The sequence below is a fragment of the Styela clava genome, chromosome 14, assembly GCF_964204865.1.
Source record: "Styela clava chromosome 14, kaStyClav1.hap1.2, whole genome shotgun sequence".
In the NCBI taxonomy this organism is placed as follows: Eukaryota; Metazoa; Chordata; class Ascidiacea; order Stolidobranchia; family Styelidae; genus Styela; species Styela clava.
Genome location: NC_135263.1, coordinates 17,522,454 through 17,544,460, shown reverse-complemented (window position 1 = coordinate 17,544,460; position 22,007 = coordinate 17,522,454). Strand labels below are relative to the sequence as shown.

The 22,007-nt window shown below is 34.6% G+C and overlaps 1 protein-coding gene across 1 annotated transcript in view; it reads right to left on the bottom strand.

The window, feature by feature from the left end:
• LOC120340609 (uncharacterized) overlaps positions 1–21,924 on the bottom strand; it is a 43,202-nt gene extending 21,278 nt beyond the window's left edge. Inside the window, exon 1 of the mRNA XM_039408914.2 lies at positions 21,907–21,924. The gene's annotated coding sequence lies outside the window, so the exon portion shown is untranslated. The remainder of the gene's footprint in view (positions 1–21,906) is intronic.
• Positions 21,925–22,007: the final 83 nt, after the last annotated feature.

Genomic DNA, 22,007 nt, shown 5'->3' with positions numbered 1-22,007 from the left:
CGATTTGAATATCGATAGTTAGTTAGTAGTTAGTTTTGACCATCATTTGTAATTTTATTCACATTTGGCTCTTAGCGTCTATCGGGTATACAGACTGGCACAAAACAATGCTAGTATAATGTATTTTAATTTATCATCAGAACACTAAGATTTATTTTCAGAAATTGCCACCTATCACGAAAACCTGCCTGCCACGTTTGCATCCGTCACCGTGCCATTTCCTAAACACCAGGACGAAGTGGAACATACTAACTATGCTCCAAATATGCTGAAGATTAATGATACCAAGGGTTGGTTTTAGCTTTTGTAAATTATTAGCTGTCTTTATTACTTATCGACAGTGGCGTAGCCAGGGGGTGGTTTTCAAATGTAAAAAAATATATCGTTTATTCTATATCGTAGATAGCAATTTTTCGTAGCCCAAAATGCTTTTTAGACCCTCAAGACTAATAAAAACACGCATATTCAAGCGTTCGATCGGACACACTAGCTGTTTCGATCTAACTTGGCAAATAAAAATTTCAGACCCCCCCCCCTTTGCAAATTTCTGGCCACGCCCCCGCTTATCGATTTTAAGATCGGTAAGTATGTTGATAGGTATTTGTCTGTCTGTCTGTCTGTATGTATGTATGTATGTATGTATGTATGTATGTATGTATGTATGTATGTATGTATGTATGTATGTATGTATGTATGTATGTATGTATGTATGTATGTATGTATGTATGTATGTATGTATGTATGTATGTATGTATGTATGTATGTATGTATGTATGTATGTATGTATGTATGTATGTTTGTATGTATGTATGTATGTATGTATGTATGTATGTATGTATGTATGTATGTATGTAAGTCTGTCTGTTAGATGAACGCGATATCGCACGAACGCGAGGTTGAATCTGCTTCAAATTTTGCATGTGCATGCATCATATCTCGAAGCGTATTGATTTTAGGTTAATTATGTCGTATAATTAGCGAGTTATTATTTTTTTTACGCTCGATCGATAAGTCTTCCGTCTCCGACCGATATTCTCGTTTTGCATTTTGATTATAATTTAGTGTAGTTTAAAGCATTACAGTTACCTATTTAATTGATAATTTCACATAGAATTCCCAACACTGAAAAGACGTCTGCCGTCACTGCCTGTAAAAGCGATCTCTAGCATCCGTAAATCATTTTCATCAGTGATATCGTCTCAACTTGACAAGCAACCAGGTACACACTGCGGAAAACATGGACCAATACGAAAACGTGGTATGTATCCTATCTGTTACTTATTGAGGCAGGCAATAAATGGAGTGTGAAATAGGAGTGTTGATTTATTTACTTATTTTTTCTAAATATTAATGTGGTTTCCAAAAATTAGTCATCTTTTTCGGAATATTGGAAATATTATTGAAGCATTGAATTTTATGAATTGGCACTATGACTCTATAACGTTGTTATTCCTGAACGAAGCTTCCAATATATATCCAAACAAACAGTAAAAGAAGTCCCGATACACCTGAAGATTGCTAAAATGGCTTGTTGTAGAAAATGTTCACATTATTGATTCAATGAGTAATACTTACTTTGTTATTTAGTTATATTGAAAGTAAGAGGAGACCAATCCAAGGATAGTTCTCATAAATGAGTAATTAACTACGAATGATTTATAATTTACACCTAGTTCATGAGTCTTTTTATAATTTTAAATCTATATTGTGTTTAAATTAATCCCATGTGTAATATGATTTTCATCATTACCTCATTAATCTAGTAGCGATACATCAGAAATAAATCTTCCTTAGTTAGTTACATGTTTTCGGAAGCATGGAATTGATGGTGCATGAAGCCGTCGTGAATCACCCTACGGCAGCGAGGATTCCTCATCTCGCACTCACCCAACCCCGCATGGGATAAACACACGCTTAGTAACCAGAGGTGCGATGTCGAGCGTATTCTTAAAGCTTAACATGATGAGCCACGCCGCCGCGCCATGTCCTATCTATACTATACGGTAATTTCTGCTTGTGAATCGTATATTTTTGTTAACAGATATTATATCTCGGAAACAAAATGTTTGTGGGGGGACGAAGAAACTGATGGCCGCGGGTAAGATTTTAATATGAATTACGTATTGTTGCTGAATCTGAATTATGTAAGTGTTGTATATACCCCACAATAGGCATATGTAGAGTATCTTGTTTAGTTTTACAGTGATTTGACAGTTGTCAGGATTTTAACTCGCCAATGCCTCATTGTTCAATCATGACAGTATAAGCAAAGCAAAAGTGAAATTTCATCTTACTATTCTGTTGTTTTATATTTACACATGGTAAGAATGTCTGTTTATCTTATTTGTGGTACATTATTTTTTATTATTTTAACAGAAAAAGCATCAGGAGGCAAGAGTAACAACGCAAATAAAGATTCAACAAATAAAGCTAAGTATTTTTCAAATTCTTCAAGTTATAGCAGTGAAAACCAAAAGGTCAAACAGAATTCAGGAAATGCAAAATTTGTATCAAAAATATCCAATGCGTTTGCACAATATCTTGTCAATCATGGCATTTATAATTCGGCCAGTATAAAACTAAAACATCAGACCGATTTTTTAATCTCAAGTTCATTTTGGGGTAAATGCAAGTTAAGTGATAGAAAATTGAAATTGTCAAATTTTTTGAAAAAAAATGACTCTCTTATTCATGCTGCGGTACTACGTCTTTCTGGAAAGGAGTCTGACATAACCGATTTGGAATACAATGTGAAACGTGAAATAGCGATACAAAAACTAAAGTCTTTGCATAAATCTCTAACTGAATATAATATTCGTCGAATGGTAGAAAATGTACAGCGTCCCAGCGGAAATATTGATTTTGAATCAAAAGATAATAAACAGTCTACACCTGCGCTACTTAGTAATAGTCCCATTCATGATAAGACAGAGTCATTTAATGTTTCGGACTATGAGGGTCAAAAGTTTTGTGAATGTAAGAGTGAATGGACTGGGTATGACATGATGGTTGAATGTGAAAAATGTAAAAATTGGTATCACCCCAAATGCGTAATTCAAAAAGACCATTTAAAATATGTTAGTGAAAAAGATTGGAAAAGTGTATTACTTGTTTGTGCCAAAACTAAGGTGGCTTTTCACGATAAGGGGTCCAAGGGTTATATTACCGAAGGAAAGGAAGGGCACACTGAACATGAAAATGAATTTGCAAATTGTGAAAAAAATGACCAAAAAGTTGAAACCACGCACACCCAGACAACACCTTGTAAAACATCCAGTAGCGATAAAACAATAAATAGTGCAACCAACAACCAAGAATCAGGTTGTTTGCCCCAAAACTTTCATTTGAATGAATGTGAAGATATTAATAACGTAACTGAAGCTCTAGACATGTCATTGAAAAATCAGGAAAAACATAATAAATATGCCTCGAACAGTGAAAATCAAATAGGACTTTTTAGCACATGTACAGAGGTCAATTTGCACAGTGTATTTGAAATATCTTCGGAAATTTGGAATCAAGTTGTGGCTGATCGGACAGAACATCGTTTTAGTCCCAGGGGATGTCGCCAAATAAGAGATCATATTCTTGACGGTTTACAGAAAATTTATAAGAGTTGCATACCTTCCACCCGCTATCATTATTTATACAAAACTGAATTTAGTTCTGAATCTGCAGAGGTTATTTCATCACATTTGGGGTATATAAAATTTCAGTGTGCTCATCGCACTTGCTGTGGTTGTGATGTTAATTTTTTGGTAAATTTCTATAAAACTTTGCAATGTTTTGAGGCTCATATTGAACTAATTGGTCAACGAAAACACCTTATTGGTTGCAAGCGCAGTCTGTATATCCGTGGCGAAGCCAGAAAAACTTTGAGAGAGAAAATGCGTTTCATCCCCCCATCTGTGCAATTTAATGAATCTTACAACAAACTTTCGCAAGCAGAAAGAGATTACGGTTCCCACACAAATGCCCCTTCGGCTGACGTTTTGAGAAAAATAAAAAGTGAGAAAAGGGATTTCAGGGAAACTAAATACACATCCATAAATTTAAAAAAAATGATGGAAAGGGAGGGACATGACAAGTATATTAGATTTATTGGAACTGAGCCACCCAGTGTAACAATTGTGAGTAGAACTCAATTAAAATACTATTCCATGAGATCACAAGAGGACATTGTTTATTTTGATGCTACAGGCAGCATCATCAAGCGCGATACTCAAAGCAGAGATTTCCAAATTTACACTCTACTTGTTAGAAATCCGTACCGTGGCAATATTTCCTTGCCTGTGGCTTCGTATGTGACATCGAGGCATCGAGCTATAGATATTAGTTCTTTCCTAGATCAAGTACAAGCTCTCCAAGCCTCTGAATTAGGCCATTGTAAAAAGCCCCGCCAAATAATGATAGACGGATCTATGGCAATGTGGAATGCAGTTTTGAGGTCATATTGCGGAGAGACAAGAGTAGATTATTACAATAGATGCTTCCGCATTGTGTCTGGCATCCCGAATAAACAAGATTTTGACCTTCCTGTTGTTCAGAATTGTTATAGTCATGCCATGCATGCTGCTAAAATTATGTGCTCAAAACACTTTCCTGTTCACCCCACAATTGCCATGGCCTGGATGTCAAAATTTTTTAATTGTCAAACACTGGGTGAGCTCGATAAATTAGTTGAAAATTTTTTTATTATGACCAATTGCTACAAAAATACTGATTGCGTTAAAAATGCGCTTTCAAACTTTCTTGTTGGGGGAGAATACAATATTGAAGTTGATGAAATCTTAGACAATGTGGCTGCTGACTCTTGTGATGAATTTTTTATTGCGACAAAAGATGTTGATATAAAACAAGAGGAACGATCACCATTTTATGTCAGATATTCTGATATGCTCAATGATTTTCATTCTTCATCAACATATCTGAGTCATAAAAAATGTGATGATATCCATGAAATTAATCCCCTTTACAATGAAAATTTTTGCCAAGTTGTCATTAAATTTGTGTTGAGCCGAGTTTCATCTACTTCCGCTCTAATGATTGGTGACCTTTCACGTCATATAAAAAAATCTTCCAATGGTAATCAAAATGCATATTTTAGTAAATTTGCTAAATTTTACACAGAACTGAAGGAGCGCCCTGTGCAAAACATTACTTTGGACAATCGGACACAGGGCCCTATTGAACAACATTTCGGTTATATGAAAAAAACATTTTTTAATTATACTAGAGCTTCTGGTCTTGATGATTTTGTTGATAGATACGTTGATCAGTTAAAAATTATCGAAAAACAGTTTGATGATTTGGTGAAACATAAGGGTTTTAATCAAAGAAAACGAAAACACATTTCAAAAACTACAAGTCCAATGGTTGAATCAAAATATAAAAAGCGTGGTAAATGTCGTGGAAAGGGAGCCTATAATGACAATCTTCTGGCAAAAATTTTCAAACGCTATAGTTCCTCAAAAAAACGCACGTCAAATGAATTGAAATGTAAGCCACAAACTGAAGAAGGAATTAAAATTGATACTTTTTCAAGTCTACCGTATAATTTTGTAAACTTTACTAAAGTAGTGTCCTGTGATGTTGGTGGTATGACTGTTTCAAATCAAGGTCACAAAACTATTCATAGGCTTGCATCTGATGATTATGTTTGGAATTTAATGAGTTCAAATATGCAAAACATTATAACATTCTCTGAAAATGTGTGGAAAAACATAATGAAATTGGAAGACATGTCCGAGCTAGCTTTTGGCACTAAATTTGGACCACTTTCTTGGACCGATATATGTTCGACTTGCCCACCTGATAATGAAATTATAATATCAAATTTGAAAAACAAGGCAAGGCATTTAAATTATGAGCCGGGACAGTTAACTGAGAATGTTGTTAGTGCATATATTTCTAGCACTGTGTCTTACCACAACAATTTGTTTGGAAGTACTTTGATTGGATGCACGGACACTATTTTTGTAAGGCAGATCATAAATGGTACACAATTTAAAGACTATAGAAACGCAATGAATTTTATTGAAAATATTGATTCAATTGAGCTTATACTTTTTCCTATGCGCTGGGGTAATCATTTTGTTCTCATGAGTTTGGAATTAAAACTTAATCGTCTCACTATCATTGATTCCTTGGGTGTCATAAACAAAGGCTTGGAAAAAATTATACGTAATCTCTTCATACCATTTTTAGAACAAAATATTTGTAACAAAGCAAAACTCGAATGCAACAAAAAATGTCTAATTCTCCAAAAAGATAGCAGTAGCTGTGGAGTATGTGTATGTATTGCTTCTGATATATTGTGCTCTTTTCAAATTCCGCCCAATTTTGATCCTACAGTAATTTATCACTATAGGCATTGGCTAACATACCGATTGCTTATTTCCGTTGACTGTGAGAAATGCAACATAATACTTCCATCCTTTGATATTTCGAACCAAAATGAATACAGCAAAATGGCTAATAATTGGAACAACTGTTGGTTCAACTCCGTATTGCAGGCATTCTCATCAATTGTACATAAACTAAATTTAGACGTTGAAGGAAATTCTAGCAGAAACGGGTTTACTAAACATATCTGTGACATTTTGGAAATTTTGACTGATTATAAAAACTTGGAAAAAGACTTTTTGTATTTGGTGTTGAATATTGTGTGTGCGGAATTTAAATTGATATTAGGCGAGCATCAAGATGCAGCAGAGTTTGCAATATTACTTGTACAGCGAGGTATATTAGAAGAATTTGGAATAACAACAAGTTGTGTTTATTCTACAGCATCTAAGTGTAACATTTGTGACCATTCCGGGCAATTAAACAATGACAATTTTTTTTTCCAGATTTCAGTTCAGCAGGGAAATAATATTTCTTTGCAAGACATCCTAAATAACCAAATAAAACCCCAAAACCATGAATGCAGAACCTGCTGTGGCACAATACAGTATCAGAGCGAAATTGTATTTACTCCACAGCTGCTGATTTTTAATGTCATTAGAAATACAGAGTCAAATAAATCAATTCTACCTATTGTTTTAGATGAACATATTACCCTATACGATAAATCATTGGATATCACTTATAAATATGAATTAACCAGTTGTGTTGTTCATTTGGGTCCCAGATTCCAAAGTGGCCATTTTGTGACCTACACATTTATACCCAATTCTTCTGCTATTTTATTTGATGATGAAAGGATAGAGGTAATTTCTCGTGATAAGTGCAGTAAATTAATTAGTGAAAACTGTGTTCTTTTATTGTATGCCAAGGTTTCATATAGTAGTGCCAAGGAGAAAGCAAATTCCCATGAACCTGTTCACATGAAAATTGTCAAACGAAAACGTAAGTTAGTAACACCTTTTGTGGCAAATTTACCAAAAGTTCGCAGTAAAAGAAAAAAAATCAGTCTTGATTATGAAATTAAAGATAAATTTTGGAATTCTATTGAAAATTCTACATTAGAGTCAATATGTGCAAGTTTAAAGGAAATGATGAATCGCTCATTCGCAGAATCAAAACGCCTCCACTCTGGGTTTCGGCATTCTCTATTTTTGAAGTGTTTTAATAGACAATTAGCTTCAATTAATTATCAAATTAAGATGGATGTTAATGAGGCAACATTTTTAATAAATTTTGATAAATATTTGCAATCAAAGTTTTGTGAAATGAAAATTACCACATGGCCAAGTGCAAAGAGAACACAGCCCTCTCCTCCCAAATCATTAGTGTATAAATCTGACTGTTTTGAACCTAAATCTGATATTTTGCTGCTTCTGGAATCTGGTGAACAACACATACATAATTATATAAAGCAAGTGCTTGTTCACGAAGCACTCATTTATTACCGTAACATAAAAAACAATGATGAATATTTGACAACAAGTAAAAACCTGAATGTTTGTTACACGTTTGATAGTTTTTTTGAACTTGAATGAAATATGGAATTGAATTTATCATTTATGTTATATATATCCTCTTTTTTATTGACCTTATGCACAATTTCTCTGTCCTTCAATATGCCTTCATTTAATGTTGTCTATTCATTAACAGTTCGGAATGTAGATTTCTCATTGTTGTCTTCAGTAATAATAGGCTAATATAATAAGGGTTCCACATTTCCCATCAAGTTACTAGTTTGGGTTGGATATGACTAACCACTAGGGGGCAAATAGACAAACCTAGACTTACCTTCTCTGTTTACTGTACTGTACACTGTTTCGGTTCCATAGTCTAACAATAGTTATAGGGTATGGGTTTAGGTAATAGATTTCAAAGTTCCAGATGCATAGAAGTATTTGCGGGTTAAGTAAACAATTATGTTGAATGTCCCGAAATCCAGCGATTTTCAAATGGGTCAATCAAAGGATGCGAACCTGAAGACAGTTTTAATGCACACCCCCAGGATTTATCAAAATGAGCCAAGCTCAGTGAGATGGGTATTTCCACCGGTGCTTAAACATACACTGGTTAAAAAATAGACAGTAATTCGTATAATTTGCACTCACTTCACTTACATATTACTTATCGTTTTGTACAGTGCTTTTTTGATTCCTATAAATTCAATCATAAAACTTAACTTTCGTTCATCTATTCTCTGTTATTCTTCACTTTATCTTTGACTATGTCATTTCTTCAATCTGTTCATGTTAAAGTAATAGGACTAAGAATTTATATATGTATATCCTGAGTGGGGTAGCAGATAATAAGCTAAATCAGGTATCAACTATATTTTTCACTGTTTCGGGCTGTTGCTAGTTCTAATCCGGTAATGAGTAAGAGAATGGCCAACCCGTTCCTTTTCAATGACTGGACTTTTTATGGTTAAAATTGGTAATTGATAAGCATTTACATTAAACATCCCACCAATAATCCCTCAAAATGTGATCTAATCGTGCCCACTCAGAGTATTCACGTTGTGATAACTAGCCTTTCTGTGAACTTTCTCAAATCGTCAGCTTGGGAATTTGTGAATAAGGGTTTGATACACTGTGCAAAAACCTTGACACATTGCAACTTAATATAGAAGATCAAATAACTGTCATATTATGTATCAAATAGCTACATTAAGTTACACAATTGATTTATAATCGGATGCTTGCAAATAGGTAGCAATTAGATATTCTGTGATGCGAATACTTTTAAGACTGGCCCTGATTCATCAAAACTGCGCATCAAATCACTAAAAAACAGAAATATCACGTAAATTATACAGTATCCTGCAGGTGAACTGCCACATTATATAGAAAAGATCATTTCAATGCAAACCTTAAGTGAATTTTATCTGCACCATGTTCTTGTTTTGTGAGAATGCACTCTATCAACTTTATTTAGCTGTCAGTCCAGATGTGTCAGAATTATTACGCCATAAGAGCGGTTTAATTACACATCAGGTCTAGAGATGTATCGGTATCGGCAACATCGGCCATTTGTATCGGTATCGGCTAAATTAATACCGATATTTCCGACATATTTACCTTTTTGATATGATCCAGAATGTTTTAAAAATGAGTTATAATATTACTTTTTAATTTATTTTTTGCCTGGAGAGATCGTGAACTATAAGCCTTGCATGTCCCCACCCCGCGAGTACTAACGGGAATAGATATCACCTTTTTTAACGATTTACTGGCCGAACTAGCTCAACTAATTTGACTATATTCGCTGCCAAATTTTTATATTGACATTTTTAATATTACATATTAATTATGAAAAAATATATCAAAACGGCACAGAAAAAAGATCAACTAGGCGCTATAAATCATACAGTGGAATCGGGGTTCTTTTTACAGTACATGCACTTTTTGGCACGGCTATAAATTCTGATATTTTATGGTCAAACGCGAGTGTCATTTATCGACAATGAACGACGTTAAACCAAATTCCGACACAATTATCCCCCTGCGCAAGTATTAAATATTGTGATTTCATCAATTTTAATTTTGTCTAACTACACAATTTCTTTATAGATTTATTGACGTGGCCGCCTAGACTGTTTCAGAATATGCGATAGTAATTGTAAAATATTATCAAATAATAAAATAAAAAACATCATCGGCGTATCATAGGCACTTCTATAGTCGTCGCAGATTGATATCCTCTTATGTTGGCTGTTATTTATTGCCGCCACGATTACGATTGAACACAAAATAAAATATTTGTAAATTGCTTTTTTTTAAACATCCATTTCTTATTATGTGATATATCTCTTTTTCAATCTGAAATAATGTGTATTATGAATACGACTCAAAGACCATTGTTTAAGCGTCTACCCCACACATCACAATTAATTCAGGTAAATATTACATAGTATCGGTATCGGCAATATCGGCCTTTTTGTAATATCGGTGTATCGGTATCGGCGTTTTAGTTGGTATCGGATCGGTATCGGAGACAAAAGTGGTATCGGTACATCTCTAAATTCAAGTCAGGCATATCAATAGCATACTTTAAAAAGAATTAGGGAAGTTTGTATGGCAATTGTGAGTGATTGTTATATTTGTCTGAAATGTAAATTAAGGGCTTACTGCAGCTTTTCTTATGGTAAACTAAGAAAACTAATGCACAAACTTGGAATATGTTATCACCAATTTTCAAAATATTTGACAATTATGTATCAAATGCAGGGGCGCAGCCAGGGAGGGGAAGGGGGGGGGGGGGGCTATCATGGGTCGTAACACCCCCGTTCGAGAAAAAATTTCGATGCTTCGAAATTTCGATATTATTCTGTGCATCAGTGTAACGCAATTATCATCGCCAGACTTTTTCGTCTCTACGATATGTTATTTTTTTTATTCGGCGCTGGTAATGATAAATAAGAATGTGTAATTGTTGATTGCAATTCCGGAAGGCGTATTTTCCTTTCTCTCCATGAAACGAATTTAGCCGCGTTTATGGGACTTTCTCTACCCGACTCAATCACTTTTATTACAGCGCATTGGAAAGTAACATAGGATTTATTAACATTAATTTACAACGAGTTACGGGTAAAAATTAACCGACGGCTATCACTAACAGGTAGAAACGTTTTCGCAAAAAGCGCATCATCACCGTTTTTGTAAATTTAGAAACGTCGAAACAGATAAGTAAGACAAGTGAACATAGTATTTTGTGGAAATTTCTTGAGGTATTGGGGAGAAATATTATTTTGACCATGTAGAAATGTCATTATTGCCTATTTATTCACGTGTTTAGTATCAGTGTTTTAACCCAAACCCAAATCTGAGTTACGTGAATACTGAACATTGAGTATTCTAAAGATTACCAATTTGCGTTTATTGATTATTATTTAATACGAAAGTAACACGGACACGATCTAAAATTAAAAGCATAGAAATGTGAACAATACGCTTCACAAATATCGCATCCCGGGGTCAGTAATAATAATATTGTTGGTCTAAAATTGGGACCGTTATTTACAAATTGTGTTGCAAATCTTACACAGAATATAAAAATCACAATAAAATTAATTTGTGTTGTAAATGCACTCCTCAATAGTTGTCTTTAACATCTTCGCCGATGTGAACTCAGAATTCTGTCCGAAATATAAAAACCAAACTACGATCATTAATGTTTGCTAGTGAATAATAAAGTGCTTTGATATAGTTTAACAACATTAATTGGAATGTCAGCCTCCGAAACGATCGTGGTGACAACATTTACTGCAGCCTTCGATTATGACAAAATTATGAAATAAAAAAGCAGCATTGTTATGGAGTTTTCAGCCATCTAGTAAAATCCGAAAAAGAAAAAAAAATTATTGTCACAGCATCGTTTCGGCGGCCTATATCCCAATTAGTGTTGTTTAAAATGACAATATTCATTATTCGGTGTTTGTTAAAAATATTCGAATAACTCAATATAAAAAATACGATTGTGCCCGCCACTCATCATGGCGCATGTAAATAATCAATGAATGGCAATAAAAAATCAACTTCATTAACATTAAATTCCAAGTATTAGTTTCACATTTCATGAATTTGATCGACGATACATGCGAACGTGTTTTTGTACATATAAACACTTATGACGCTACTGACATCTGCGAGTTATAGTTCTCTCCAAAATTTATTTTTCGCGATTTTTAAGGTTTTATTTCTAAATGCGGGTATCCGCGGACTACGGATTAATGGTCCATGTTTGAAATAGGACTTGCAAAATATTCACCAAACACCGCCAGGCAAAGAGAGGCGGGCTACACGTAACTGTGGAATTTCGCTGTGAACAATGTATACTTTTTAGTTTATTAACTCTTCCAGACCCTGGAGATTAACCCTAGGGCTTACATTGCACTACCTTTCATTCTCAAAATATTCCAACTGATTCGCCGATTTTAAACGCCAAACTAACGGAGATTTTCACTTCAACGAAAATTGAGCAAAAATTTGTAGAAAAGTCTTGAACGTAACAATTAGTGTGTCTAGTAGAGGGTTAATAACTATTCCTAATTAAATATTTTTTATTTAATTTAACTGTAACCCCCGTTGAAAAATCCTGGCTGTGCCCCAGATCGTATGCTTTTACCCCAAAATTCAATAACAATGTTGAGATTTTGCGTATTCAACTTATGATCCATTTAAATAATTTCATAAACTTCAGTGAATTTCTATTCAACAGCCAAAATGTACTCTTCCCCGAACAACTCACTGCTATAGCTTGAGAATAACTATCCAAATCTATACTTTCGAAATGTTTGCTTCTTCCCATCATAGAATTGGTGGTACATTTATTCTTTGAGGTAGATAGGCTGAAAAGTTTCAATAGATTACACCTCTGTGATTACTTGTCAAAGATTTTAAAACTTAGAATTCACCACTCTCATAATCGTATTTAAAATGTTGAGACTACATAATGAGTGAAGTTTGAAGGCACCAACCCTCACTATTATGATAGATTTATGTTAGTACAAAATAAAAATGCTATGTTTTTTTAAGGAAGGATATTTTTCATGAAGCTTGTTATTTCGCCAATATGCAGAAGCATTACTTGTCATCACATTATGCTTGAAGTCCTGTTTCACTGATGTAAGTTGTATGTTTAACTAAGTTTATTAATTTTGGAAAAAATTTGGGACTTGAAAACTTAATTTGTATTATATGTTTTATTCTTATGTCTTACATATTATCGTTGTAATCCTTGCATTGCAAATTAGAGGTAAATGTGAACCGTATTAGACACAGTCAGTTTTTCACCAAAATCTCAATGAATGAGGTGTGAATTTTGATAGCCCATTAATTAATAGAAATATATAAATAATAAATTGTACTTGAATTAGTCAACTTATCACAAGATTATTATTTTTAGAAATCGAGTCAACGTCAGGAATGGGTCGTGGCTTTACTGTTACTAGAGGTTTCAGTAAAGAATGGAGTTTTAAGGCATCTCCATCCCTCCACTAGCCCGGGGGCTCACCTTGGGTAAGTGACAGCACCCCCTAAACCTCCCAAACTGGGGTAACAGTTGAATTTTGCAACATGAAGTCTGAAGGATACTTTTCAAGACAATGTTACTTCTTGTGTTTTATATTGCAGTGTCGTAATATCGCATATTTAACAAATGCTTTGATGTGTTCAGAATCATACATATTTAATTTCTATAATACAATTTAAACTAACAAACTTCGAATAAGGTATTCACAGCAATTGATTACATCGGGGGGGAGAGATTCGCTATACGTAATTTTTCCAAAAAAAGCCATTTTCGCTTCGAGAATACCCTAGATTGTAAAAACAATAAGGCTTAGGTTCAAGATGTGTGAAAAACTTCAGATAAACATCTTTAATAATAAATAATCAAATCGGATGCCTCTTGGGCGGAAGGGTGTGCTGCTAAGCTTTGAAATTTGGCTAAATCAGCCTTTTTCGCTATACGTAATTTTTCAAAAATGGGCCATTTTCGCTTCGATAATACCCTAGATTCTAATAAAAACAAGGCTTAGGTTCGAGTTGTGTGAAAAACTTCAGATAAACATCTTTAATAATAAATAATCAAATCGGATGCCTCTTGGGCGGAAGGGTGTGCTGCTAGGCTTTGAAATTAGGCTAAATCAGCTTTTTTGGCTATAAGTAATTTTTCCAAATAAGGCCATTTTCGCTTCGATAATACCCTAGATTCTAATAAAAACAAGGCTTAGGTTCGAACTGTGTGAAAAACTTCAGATAAACATCTTTAATAATAAATAATCAAATCGGATGCCTCTTGGGCGGAAGGGTGTGCTGCTCGGCTTTGAAATTTGGCTAAATCAGCTTTTTTCGCTATACGTAATTTTTCTAAAATGGGCCATTTTCGCTTCGATAATACCCTAGATTCTAATAAAAACAAGGCTTAGGTTCGAGTTGTGTGAAAAACTTCAGATAAACATCTTTAATAATAAATAATCAAATCGGATGCCTCTTGGGCGGAAGGGTGTGCTGCTAGGCTTTGAAATTTAATTGAATCAGCTTTTTTCGCTATACGTAATTTTTCAAAAATGGGCCATTTTCGCTTCGATAATACCCTAGATTCTAATAAAAACAAGGCTTAGGTTCGAGTTGTGTGAAAAACTTCAGATAAACCTCTTTAATAATAAACAATCAAATCGGATGCCTCTTGGGCGGAAGGGTGTGCTGCTAGGCTTTGAAATTTGGTTAAATCAGCTTTTTTCGCTATAAGTAATTTTTCCAAATAAGGCCATTTTCGCTTCAATAATACCCTAGATTCTAATAAAAACAAGGCTTAGGTTCGAACTGTGTGAAAAACTTCAGATCAACATCTTTAATAATAAATAATCAAATCGGATGCCTCTTGGGCGGAAGGGTGTGCTGCTAGGCTTTGAAATTTGATTGAATCAGCTTTTTTCGCTATACGTAATTTTTTCAAAATGGGCCATTTTCGCTTCGATAATACCCTAGATTCTAATAAAAACAAGGCTTAGGTTCGAGTTGTGTGAAAAACTTCAGATAAACATCTTTAATATTAAATAATCAAATCGGATGCCTCTTGGGCGGAAGGGTGTGCTGCTAGGCTTTGAAATTTGATTGAATCAGCTTTTTTCGCTATAAGTAATTTTTCAAAAATGGGCCATTTTCGCTTCGATAATACCCTAGATTCTAATAAAAACAAGGCTTAGGTTCGAGTTGTGTGAAAAACTTCAGATAAACCTCTTTATTAATAAATAATCAAATCGGATGCCTCTTGGGCGGAAGGGTGTGCTGCTAGGCTTTGAAATTTGATTGAATCAGCTTTTTTCGCTATAAGTAATTTTTCAAAAATGGGCCATTTTCGCTTCGATAATACCCTAGATTCTAATAAAAACAAGGCTTAGGTTCGAGTTGTGTGAAAAACTTCAGATAAACCTCTTTAATAATAAATAATCAAATCGGATGCCTCTTGGGCGGAAGGGTGTGCTGCTAGGCTTTGAAATTTGGCTAAATCAGCTTTTTTCGCTATAAGTAATTTTTCCAAATAAGGCCATTTTCGCTTCGATAATACCCTAGATTCTAATAAAAACAAGGCTTAGGTTCAAGATGTGTGAAAAACTTCAGATAAACATCTTTAATAATAAATAATCAAATCGGATGCCTCTTGGGCGGAAGGGTGTGCTGCTAGGCTTTGAAATTTGGCTAAATCAGCCTTTTTCGCTATACGTAATTTTTCAAAAATGGGCCATTTTCGCTTCGATAATACCCTAGATTCTAATAAAAACAAGGCTTAGGTTCGAGTTGTGTGAAAAACTTCAGATAAACATCTTTAATAATAAATAATCAAATCGGATGCCTCTTGGGCGGAAGGGTGTGCTGCTAGGCTTTGAAATTAGGCTAAATCAGCTTTTTTATCTATAAGTAATTTTTCCAAATAAGGCCATTTTCGCTTCGATAATACCCTAGATTCTAATAAAAACAAGGCTTAGGTTCGAACTGTGTGAAAAACTTCAGATAAACATCTTTAATAATAAATAATCAAATCGGATGCCTCTTGGGCGGAAGGGTGTGCTGCTCGGCTTTGAAATTTGGCTAAATCAGCTTTTTTCGCTATACGTAATTTTTCCAAATAAGGCCATTTTCGCTTCGATAATACCCTAGATTCTAATAAAAACAAGGCTTAGGTTCGAACTGTGTGAAAAACTTCAGATAAACATCTTTAATAATAAATAATCAAATCGGATGCCTCTTGGGCGGAAGGGTGTGCTGCTAGGCTTTGAAATTTGATTGAATCAGCTTTTTTCGCTATAAGTAATTTTTCAAAAATGGGCCATTTTCGCTTCGATAATACCCTAGATTCTAATAAAAACAAGGCTTAGGTTCGAGTTGTGTGAAAAACTTCAGATAAACCTCTTTATTAATAAATAATCAAATCGGATGCCTCTTGGGCGGAAGGGTGTGCTGCTAGGCTTTGAAATTTGATTGAATCAGCTTTTTTCGCTATAAGTAATTTTTCAAAAATGGGCCATTTTCGCTTCGATAATACCCTAGATTCTAATAAAAACAAGGCTTAGGTTCGAGTTGTGTGAAAAACTTCAGATAAACCTCTTTAATAATAAATAATCAAATCGGATGCCTCTTGGGCGGAAGGGTGTGCTGCTAGGCTTTGAAATTTGGCTAAATCAGCTTTTTTCGCTATAAGTAATTTTTCCAAATAAGGCCATTTTCGCTTCGATAATACCCTAGATTCTAATAAAAACAAGGCTTAGGTTCAAGATGTGTGAAAAACTTCAGATAAACATCTTTAATAATAAATAATCAAATCGGATGCCTCTTGGGCGGAAGGGTGTGCTGCTAGGCTTTGAAATTTGGCTAAATCAGTCTTTTTCGCTATACGCAATTTTTCAAAAATGGGCCATTTTCGCTTCGATAATACCCTAGATTCTAATAAAAACAAGGCTTAGGTTCGAGTTGTGTGAAAAACTTCAGATAAACATCTTTAATAATAAATAATCAAATCGGATGCCTCTTGGGGGGAAGGGTGTGCTGCTAGGCTTTGAAATTTGGCTAAATCAGCTTTTTTGGCTATAAGTAATTTTTCCAAATAAGGCCATTTTCGCTTCGATAATACCCTAGATTCTAATAAAAACAAGGCTTAGGTTCGAACTGTGTGAAAAACTTCAGATAAACATCTTTAATAATAAATAATCAAATCGGATGCCTCTTGGGCGGAAGAGTGTGCTGCTAGGGTTTGAAATTTGATTGAATCAGCTTTTTTCGCTATACGTAATTTTTCCAAAATGGGCAATTTTCGCTTCGATAATACCCTAGATTCTAATAAAAACAAGGCTTAGATTCGAGTTGTGTGAAAAACTTCAGATAAACTTCTTTAATAATAAATAATCAAATCGGATGCCTCTTGGGCGGAAGGGTGTGCTGCTAGGCTTTGAAATTTGATTGAATCAGCTTTTTCCGCTATAAGTAATTTTTCAAAAATGGGCCATTTTCGCTTCGATAATACCCTAGATTCTAATAAAAATAAGGCTTAGCTTCGAGTTGTGTGAAAAACTTCAGATAAACATCTTTAATCATAAATAATCAAATCGGATGCCTCTTGGGCGGAAGGGTGTGCTGCTAGGCTTTGAAATTTGGCTAAATCAGCTTTTTTCGCTATAAGTAATTTTTCCAAATAAGGCCATTTTCGCTTCGATAATACCCTAGATTCTAATAAAAACAAGGCTTAGGTTCAAGATGTGTGAAAAACTTCAGATAAACATCTTTAATAATAAATAATCAAATCGGATGCCTCTTGGGCGGAAGGGTGTGCTGCTAGGCTTTGAAATTTGGCTAAATCAGCCTTTTTCGCTATACGTAATTTTTCAAAAATGGGCCATTTTCGCTTCGATAATACCCTAGATTCTAATAAAAACAAGGCTTAGGTTCGAGTTGTGTGAAAAACTTCAGATAAACATCTTTAATAATAAATAATCAAATCGGATGCCTCTTGGGGGGAAGGGTGTGCTGCTAGGCTTTGAAATTTGGCTAAATCAGCTTTTTTGGCTATAAGTAATTTTTCCAAATAAGGCCATTTTCGCTTCGATAATACCCTAGATTCTAATAAAAACAAGGCTTAGGTTCGAGTTGTGTGAAAAACTTCAGATAAACCTCTTTATTAATAAATAATCAAATCGGATGCCTCTTGGGCGGAAGGGTGTGCTGCTAGGCTTTGAAATTTGATTGAATCAGCTTTTTTCGCTATAAGTAATTTTTCAAAAATGGGCCATTTTCGCTTCGATAATACCCTAGATTCTAATAAAAACAAGGCTTAGGTTCGAGTTGTGTGAAAAACTTCAGATAAACCTCTTTAATAATAAATAATCAAATCGGATGCCTCTTGGGCGGAAGGGTGTGCTGCTAGGCTTTGAAATTTGGCTAAATCAGCTTTTTTCGCTATAAGTAATTTTTCCAAATAAGGCCATTTTCGCTTCGATAATACCCTAGATTCTAATAAAAACAAGGCTTAGGTTCAAGATGTGTGAAAAACTTCAGATAAACATCTTTAATAATAAATAATCAAATCGGATGCCTCTTGGGCGGAAGGGTGTGCTGCTAGGCTTTGAAATTTGGCTAAATCAGCCTTTTTCGCTATACGTAATTTTTCAAAAATGGGCCATTTTCGCTTCGATAATACCCTAGATTCTAATAAAAACAAGGCTTAGGTTCGAGTTGTGTGAAAAACTTCAGATAAACATCTTTAATAATAAATAATCAAATCGGATGCCTCTTGGGGGGAAGGGTGTGCTGCTAGGCTTTGAAATTTGGCTAAATCAGCTTTTTTGGCTATAAGTAATTTTTCCAAATAAGGCCATTTTCGCTTCGATAATACCCTAGATTCTAATAAAAACAAGGCTTAGGTTCGAACTGTGTGAAAAACTTCAGATAAACATCTTTAATAATAAATAATCAAATCGGATGCCTCTTGGGCGGAAGAGTGTGCTGCTAGGGTTTGAAATTTGATTGAATCAGCTTTTTTCGCTATACGTAATTTTTCCAAAATGGGCAATTTTCGCTTCGATAATACCCTAGATTCTAATAAAAACAAGGCTTAGATTCGAGTTGTGTGAAAAACTTCAGATAAACTTCTTTAATAATAAATAATCAAATCGGATGCCTCTTGGGCGGAAGGGTGTGCTGCTAGGCTTTGAAATTTGATTGAATCAGCTTTTTCCGCTATAAGTAATTTTTCAAAAATGGGCCATTTTCGCTTCGATAATACCCTAGATTCTAATAAAAATAAGGCTTAGCTTCGAGTTGTGTGAAAAACTTCAGATAAACATCTTTAATCATAAATAATCAAATCGGGTGCCTCTTGGGCGGAAGGGTGTGCTGCTAGGCTTTGAAATTTGGCTAAATCAGCTTTTTTCGCTATAAGTAATTTTTCCAAATAAGGCCATTTTCGCTTCGATAATACCCTAGATTCTAATAAAAACAAGGCTTAGGTTCGAACTGTGTGAAAAACTTCAGATAAACACCTTTAATAATAAATAATCAAATCGGATGCTTCTTGGGCGGAAGGGTGTGCTGCTAGGCTTTGAAATTTGATTAAATCAGCTTTTTTCGCTATAAGTAATTTTTCCAAATAAGGCCATTTTAGCTTCGATAATACCCTAGATTCTAATAAAAACAAGGCTTAGGTTCGAACTGTGTGAAAAACTTCAGATAAACATCTTTAATAATAAATAATCAAATCGGATGCCTCTTGGGCGGAAGAGTGTGCTGCTAGGCTTTCAAATTTGGCTAAATCAGATTTTTTCGCTATAAGTATTTTGACATAAGGGCATTTTGTCTGTGACAATACTCGAATTTCTAAAATTTTGCAGGGATTGTTTCGAGTTGTATGAAAAACTTAAGGTAACCCTCTTAATTATTGAATAGTTGAATCTCGTGCCTCTTGGGCGGAATGGCTTTGTATTAGGATTTGAAAATGGTAATTTTACCCTCTTTTTGGCTGCTTGGACTTGTAAATGGTAATCTTTACCATTTTTTGACATATGTGATTTTAACAAATGAATCCATTTTCGCTGTGAGAATACTCTAAATTCTAAAATTCGAAAAGCTTTGTCCAAGTTGCGAGAAATACTTCAGTTAGCCCTTTTTTCTATTAAATATTGAAACTTGACTACTATTGAGCGGAAGGGCATGCTGCTTGGATATTATACGTCATACGACGTAAAATAAACCAACTTTTGAATTCACGTAATCGAGACATATTGAAATAACAATAACTCCTTTACGCTCTGATTACTGCCTATATACCACAAAATGCATGTGAAAATTCTGAAATAACCAAGATATAATAATGAAATTCAACCATTGTTACGTCATACAATACACAATTTCATACGAAGTAATAACTCGTGTACGGCAATCAAATTTTTTAATAATTTACTAGGCTTTGAAGCATTCTAAGTCATTCATTTGTCCATCTCATTGTTGGATTAACACTTGAGGAAAATAAGCACATGCAAATGGGGAACCGCGTAAGTTTTCATAGACGATTTTCCAACGGTATCTTAGTGTTTAGTAAATTAAGTCTAGATCAGCACTTCTTAACCTGGGGTAAATTTACCCCTGGGGGTAAATTTCTTCGTTCTTGGGGGTAAATTTGGTTATTGTAAAAAATGATTATGAACATACATAAACCACGGCTCGTTATGTTGCGATAAATCAGTGTTATCGTATTATTAACAGTAGTCTTATATTTCAAACGAAACCGAAAACCAACACCTTCAATTAAGTGGTGTTCTTTGTTATTTTAACCATTCCATTAAATGTTGTCCCCAAAATAGCACACTAAAAGTTGTTGAAACAAAATGCTACTAAAAATAGCACAGAAATTCTCAGGGATTGGAGGAAAGACGGTTCTTTTAACGAGCGCGTAATCGCGACCACTGTTTCAACAGTGAATGAGATTTTTAGATTTCGATCCCCTCCCCCCTTTCTTTAAAATCTTGGCTGCGCCCCTGATCAGGACGAATATTTAGATTTTGAGTTTACGTATACGTATCTTCTGTGCATGGAAATCTTTTCAAATAGTATCATGAAACCTGTCCAACTAAAACAGCACTTAGCATGATTAAGTAAAAACCGGTCCTTTTTTCAATACAGAAGCGAATATGGATTAAAAAAGAGAGTAAAAAAAGGCTTCGCGTCTACAGTTAGGGCCCTTTATACTTTATTTGATAACTTTTAATTAATGATGTTTTAGGGGTAAATTTTGTAATCCTGTTTGATGAAGGGGTAAAATATGCAAAAAAGGTTAAGAACCACTGGTCTAGATGGTCATATGATTTAGACCTCAACATTGGATCGGTTGAAATTAATAATTTCTCTCCTTGGAGTGCCATCTAACACCCCCGTATAAAGGTTTGCGGTCATGAGAACTATTACCCCAAAATGTCATGTAAAAGAATCATAACTTTTAATTAGTAGTAAATACTTAAACATATGCAGATGACATGGAAGACTAGTTTCATTATTTTTGTTTTATTTTTTTTATAACACATATGAATACGTAATCCAACATTTTGTCAACGGATCTTTCCTGTTCCCATTTTATCAGGCGAGTATATAAACTTTTCGCCAATGTAATTTAACAAATGAAACGCCAAAGTCGATCGAACCGCCGGGATGATCTCCACTCATTCGCAAGTTGCCGTAAATATATTTGAATTTACTGCTTATCGCAATGTATTTCTTCTGTATCTGTAAACTAAGTGTTATTCTCAGTGTGGAATTTAGGACTCGCCCATGATTTACACCAACGCCCTTCAATAAGCACAAAACTGCAATATCGCGCTTCAATGAGCACAAAAACGAGATTTAACGCACCGCTGCGCAAAATTAGAAGAAGGTTTGCTACTAGCTTCACAGTGGTATACTTAACGGGTACGGTTACTTTTAACTTAGGTAAACGAGTTTCAAATCAAACAAATACTCCCACCTATACCGTTGCCACCGTCTGCGTCGAGATTAGTTGATGGCGTCACAAAGGCTCGAACCTAAATGTTTTTTAGAAGGTTTCGCCATGAATCTAATCTCAAA